Here is a 6,754-nt window from a genome sequence, read left to right as displayed (position 1 = left end):
ACTTCAGAGGATGATATGTATGAGTGTAAATGAAATGTAGCCTTGTAGAGTCTCAGTTCGACGATTCCTGAAATGTGTGGTTAATTAAAACCCAACCACCAAAGAACACCGGTATCCACGATCTAGTATTCAAATCCGTGTAAAAATAACTGGCTTTACTAGGACTTGAACGCTAGAACTCTCGACTTCCAAATCAGCTGATTTGGGAAGACGCGTTCACGTTCACCACTAGACCAACCCGGTGGGTTAAGGAACCGGCACATCTCAGCATGCCGACCCTCACGGATGGGGAGGTACGCCCAACCCTTACAATAAATATAAGTACCCACGTCGCCGCTCTTCAGCTTCTTTTACGCGCAGGATTCGCCTGACAAAGCCCTCCACATTACCCCAGTTGCTTTCATTAGTCAGCAAGAAACTGATCAGATGATCTGGTCCAACTCCTCTAAGGCCAGAAGCTTCTCTGTCTTCTTCCCATCCCCGACATCTAAATATGGTGTGCTCCACCAAGTCAGAACTATCACAGTACGTACATACATACTGAGGCGTCACACTTTCCAATCCTGTGAAGAAACTCGTTGAAGGTGCCATATCCAATTAACACTTGAGCTAAATAAAAGCCAACCTCACTGTAATGGGCTGTACGTTATAGTAGAATAATGAACTGTATTTTGAGTAAATAATTACAACTGAATAAGAACTAATAACACTGCATTTATAACTTTACAATATGAAACTTCATCGGTATGATGCAGAGACCGAACTGGCGTGCATAGAACGTACTGTCGTACTTCCTTTTTCTCAGCTGACTTGTCCGTTCACTGAAACTGCAAACAAAAAGTAAAAAACTAATACTAAGAATGTCCTCCAGACAGCGCTGTCAGCTAGAGGATAATTTGAAACCCAACTCCCACCATATTTTCCGTTTAACCGTGCTTTTAGGTCAACTATAAATCTTTTGATCCATGCAGTCTTATCACCCATGCTGCTCCATTTCTCCTGCCATTCTACGTTAACTCTATCTTTGACCACCTCCTCAGGAACTCCTTCGTACCTCCAGCAATGCTCCTCAATCCGAAGATCTATCAGGGGCACCCCCACCAGGACACAAGCTGCCTCATAAGAGATCGTCCGAAACGCCGCCACACCTATCAGTGATTTACGGTGCACTCTCACCAATCTTGATAAATTGCGTTTAACTCTCTTAATACTTCCCCATACTGGTGCGGTGTAAAGCATTATAAATTTTATCGTCGACATTATCATCCTTTTCTTGGAGGATCTAGGCGCCGCATGCAATGTCATCAGCCTACTCAGCGCTGTTAAAGTTTTTTTAGCTCTGCTACATACAATCAGCAAATGTTCGCTGAATCGGGAGCTTTTGTCTAGCGTGACCCCCAGATATTTATTAACTTCCTTTATTTGGCAATCTCCAATTTTGAGTCTAATAGGTTTGATCCTATGTCTTCCGGTCAATGTGATAAACTGACACTTATCAGGCAACAATTCTAACCTGTGCACTCTGATCCACTCCGAAATACGCGACAGGGCATTATTTCCCTTTTCTGTGATTACATTCTCTGTCTTGCCGCTAAATCATCAACATAGGATATCATGTCGACTTGCTGAGGAAGTTGTAGTCTCAGCACTGTATCGAACGCGTAAATCCATAACAGAGGTCCCAAAACGGACCCCTTCGGTACTCCTCCAAACATCTGATGATTTAATTTACCTTCTAACGTCTCCACTACCGCCTAGCAATCCTTCAAATACTGACTTATCTGCCTCAACATGTAATCGCTTATGCCTCTGTCTTTCAGCGCAGTCAAGACAACGTTCCAAGCAACTGAACCGAAGGCATTCCGGACATCCAGTACCACTAGAGCCGGAATGCCCTTCGTCCTCCAGGTGCCCCTTTTGACCTCAGCGGCCCATTCCACCACTCTATTCACCGCCTGTATGGCAGACCGGCCTTTAACGAATCCATACTGATTGTTATGAATGCCCTATTTTGTGCGGACTTCTTCCATAATCCTGTTGGCAATTGCCCTTTCGACCGTTTTAGCTACATTATTTAACAAGCACAGAGGTCTGTAGACCTTTCCCAGATCTTCAGTTCTGCTTTTAGCTATGAACACCATTCGCGCTTCTTTCCAACATGTTGGGAAAACACCTCTCTCAATTTGTTTGTTAATCATCTCCAACATCTCACCAAGCAAACACCTCATAAATGCTTTTATCACTGGAGCTGGGATACCGACTAACCCCGGACTTCTATTATTTCCAAGCGCATTCACAGCTGCCACAATTTCTTCTAGAGTAAGTCTTCTCCTCTAAAATTCCACTGGACACTCAACCACCACTTCCCCGCACGGGAATAGTCTCACCAGTTCTCTTTTCGCTAAAACTTCGGAAAGCACCGGCAGACGCTTACCAAATCGTTTCAACACGATTCGGTAGGCTTGCCCCATGAATCGCTATCTAATTCCTCACATAGTGCTTTCCATTTTAACTTTTTCGCATTCTTTATCTCAAAGTTAAGGAGATTTCTAGTAGCCTTATAATCACTTCCTCAAATCCAAGCCTCATATTTCTGGCCAGTCATTGAGAAATCCTTCTTCGGCGCTGCATTTCACGTCTCAGTTTCCGATTCTAGAGGACCACCAATAGACAGGTTTGTGGCCCAAACTACCTTTCGTTATACTGGTTATTTCCTCCCTGACGATGTCTCTGAATATCTCCGGCGTTAGCGGTACTCCATATTTGATTCTGTTGGTGATTCTCCGCACAACAGTTTCCACTTGGTGCTCTGTAAGCCGCCTAGGAATTTCTCTTGTTCTGGTTCTGATCTGTAAATCTGTAACCTCCAATAACACTGCAAGATGGTCACTAGCCGTTTCATTCTCAAGCACCCTCCACTTACAATTATCGTATCTCCATCCATTATGACAAGATCCAATATAGAACTATGTCCCTCGCTCGGTTTGTTGGAGACTGATCATTCAGACTGTAATAACCTGTCAGTTATAGAAATTCCACTAGGATATCTCCTCTTCAATTGATGACATTACTTCCAGCAGCCACAGGCTTATAGTTAAAGTCACAGACTATTATGCCTCTCTTGACCAATGCAGCCTGTCAATAAACTTTGCATACCTTGAGATCTCACAATTAGGTGTAATATACGCACCAACAATTATAGTTTCAGAAAGTTCAATTGCAACCAGGCCATTATCCCTATAGAATAGACTCCAACCATATCTACCACTGACATCCTTGACGGCCACATCACCTGCTGCATCAGCACACCACACATTACTGGCCACACTATACTTGTTAGGCGCCGAGATCACTATAAGTCCACTTTATTCTCTCTCGCAATGTCAACAAGATCATATGTAAGATCACTTTTATTAGCATTAGTCAGCAGTATCTTAAGCATTTTGCGTTTTAGAGCAATCCATGCCTCCAGTGCTATCAGTTATCTTTCTAGACTTTTCAGGGCAGTCGACCTTAAAATGTCCCTCCTTACCACAAGCAAAACAGGACCTTCGCCTGTCTGGACCATCACATCTAGATGCCCTATGCCACATAGACCAGCATCTGAAGCATCTCTCAACTTCTGCATCCAACCTCACTCTACATGACACCCATCCAATTTTGATGTGTTCCTTCTTATACATGGTTTCAGCGGGTACCAACGTAGCGGATTTTGTCTTGCCTTATGTCTCATGGAGTGTCATACCCTGAAACTGCTCAGCCTAAAAAAACGTCTAATAGGTTGAGATTTGATGATGCAGCAACATGTGCTCAGTGTAAAAATCAGGACGAAGCAGCTGCTGTTTTCGAGGTATTTATGCAGTTCATCAATAACTTCCAATTGCAATACTGTATGACAAGTTTGGAAATGGTGGACAAAATTCTCATTCCTTTTACATGGAGGTGTGCTTTTACGGTATATATGCCTAAGAAAGAGAAAAAATATGGCATCAACATAATGCATCTGGCAGATGCCCAAACATGTTTTCTTTATAATGTGTATACGTATACTGGCAAAAAAGTAACAGAAACCGAAAAAAAAACCTTGCCATCCATACCAACTCAGGCAGTCTTGCGATTATGCAAACCTATACAAGGCAGAAACAAAAATGTGACTGGACAACTGGTTTACCAGTGTCCCAATTGCTTGATGAACTAAAGAAAAGAGGTCTAACCTTTGTAGGAACTATGAAAAAGAATAAGAAGAGAAATAACCCCTAGTGTTCCTTCCTGACCCCAAAAGCCATGTGGGATAGGCTTTGTTTGGATTTAATTCAGTAAAGACACTATTATCGTATGTACCAAAATCAAACAGAGCTGTTGCACTGACTTCAACGATGCATCACTCTATGGCAACTGATTACAAAAAGAACCTGAAATAATATCTTTTTATAATCAAATTGCGGTGTTGACATGAAATGTCCAATATGCTTGTCAAATAGAAGAAAGAGGCACTGGCCTCTGACTGTATTCTCTAGGCTTCTCAACCTTGCTAGTATCAACAGTTTTATTTTGTACATGTGCTACGTTGAATGATCATATGTTTCAATTTTGTCAAAAATTTGATCAAACCCCACCTTCAGAGAAAGCTTGAAATACCTAACTTATGGCGTGATGTAAAACACAGCATCATGATTACTTTAGTTGATAACAAACCACTTCCACCAATTCCAGAGGGAATTCCTTTAGAGACCGATTAGAAAAGCGAGGAAAACCTTGCTGCAAAGAGAAAAACCCAGTAAAAGTGTATAAGTGAATGCGTGAAAACCAGAAATATTTTTCAGTTCAAATATGTTTGTCAAGAGATTTTTGTATTTTTCTATAAAAAACAAATGTTACGGCACTTTTTATATTTGTAATTTCTTTTTACTATTCTAGATAAAAAAAATTGTATAAAAAATTTTTGTTTTTAATACAGGAAGTAATTTATTGTATTTTTTTCATCTTGTTTGTAATTTTATATATTTTTATAAAACTTATTAATTAATAAAACTTTCAGTTATTTTATTGAATAATATCTAAAAAAACGTAAGATGATTTTTATTTACTTTTTTTTATAATGTTTACATCTTACCATATACAAGAAACAATCAACACCATCTACCGTCTTACAACAAAGTTTTCACCATATTCTCTCCAAAATAAACCTAGACGCAATAGTATACATAGATGGATCGAAACTGAAACAGTTGGATGCGCATTTATTCCTAATTGCAGAATCTATATTTATGGTCTACCTAATATTACAAATATATTTACTGCGAAACTGTATGCCATCAATAAGGTTTTGAATATCGTTAACCCAAAATACCATCATATCCTTATTTGTAGCGACTCGTGTAGTGCACTTAGAAGATTTTTACTCTACACATAGTTTGGTCACTTAAATTTACAACCAATCGCAGAGTTGAACAATCATAACACAAGTAAGTTTCCAGTATTATTTTTGCGGAGCTGTATGCTATTAATAAGACCTAACACATAATTAGCTCAACATTTTGACATGTTCTTGTTTGCTCAGATTCCATGAGTTCCTTACAGGCGATTAATGACATGTACTCTTGGCACCCTGTTGTTTGTGAGATTCAGTGTGTTATTTCGCAAATGAATCACCATAATACAACAGTGAAATTCTGCTGGAGCCCCAGCCTTATTAGGATTTCAGGCAATGAGCATGCTGATAGTGAACGATCTTGTCTGTTTTTTAAAGAGGGTGGTTCATGATGAGTGGGATGGTAATATTAACAAAACCTTCATCCAATCCAGAACACCATCACCATGGAACTACTCATGCAGAAATAACTGTCGAGAGGAGGTTATTATTTGCAGTTTACAAACAAGAGTGCACTAGTCTCACAAGTGGATATCTGATTACAGAAACAGATGCATCCATTTTTCCACGCTGCAACTGCTATCTAACAGTGCACCACTTCCTTGTGGATGGTATCTATTATTCACCACTGTATCGATTGACACCTTAAGTTAAATGACACCTGTATCGTTTAACTTTGTTTGCTGCAATCTGTACATTTGTACTATTGTGTAGCAAGAGAATGTATAATGAAAAAACAATGTAACAAAATATGTTATAATGCAGAAGTCAGGAAGAGAGGAATTAGAAAGTGAAGTTATTTGGAGATTTTATGTAAGGAAAAATCCTGAAAAAAAATGGTGAGGTTTCCTTAAATGCTATTAAAGAATCCAAAGGATGGATAAAGGAAATTATAATAATGATAGGAACATAATATACTTAAGTCAGAAAAATATCATATTCTTATAAAAAAAAATGTATATTTTATTTACAAAATCAGACTTAAATATCTACACCACATGTAGTTTTGTAACATTATTCAGTTCCATCTAGTAATTCTAGCTGGCCACATATTTTCAAAATAAAAATAAACTTACAAGAATGTATTTTATTCCAAGAATGTGTATTTAAATATTTTTGAGTTAAATACTCAACAAAAACCACATACACTGAGATTCATAGATAGTTTACAATAGTATTTCATTAAAATTGCATTATTTATGATAGCTCAAATCAATTTAACACTATTTATAACCTACATTGTTCTAACTACACTACAAAAAAAAAAATTATTCCTAACAGTACAATTATTTCAGAAATCATTATTTTCATCATGGTTGGAGCAATCGGTTTATTGGTTTGGGAAAAATCGGTTTATTGGTTTGGGAAAAATAGCAATGTCTT

The sequence above is a fragment of the Lycorma delicatula genome, chromosome 3 (genome assembly GCF_047948215.1).
Source record: "Lycorma delicatula isolate Av1 chromosome 3, ASM4794821v1, whole genome shotgun sequence".
NCBI lineage: Eukaryota > Metazoa > Arthropoda > Insecta > Hemiptera > Fulgoridae > Lycorma > Lycorma delicatula.
The sequence above is the reverse complement of the archived record's forward strand: the minus strand, read 5'-3'. Positions refer to the sequence as shown.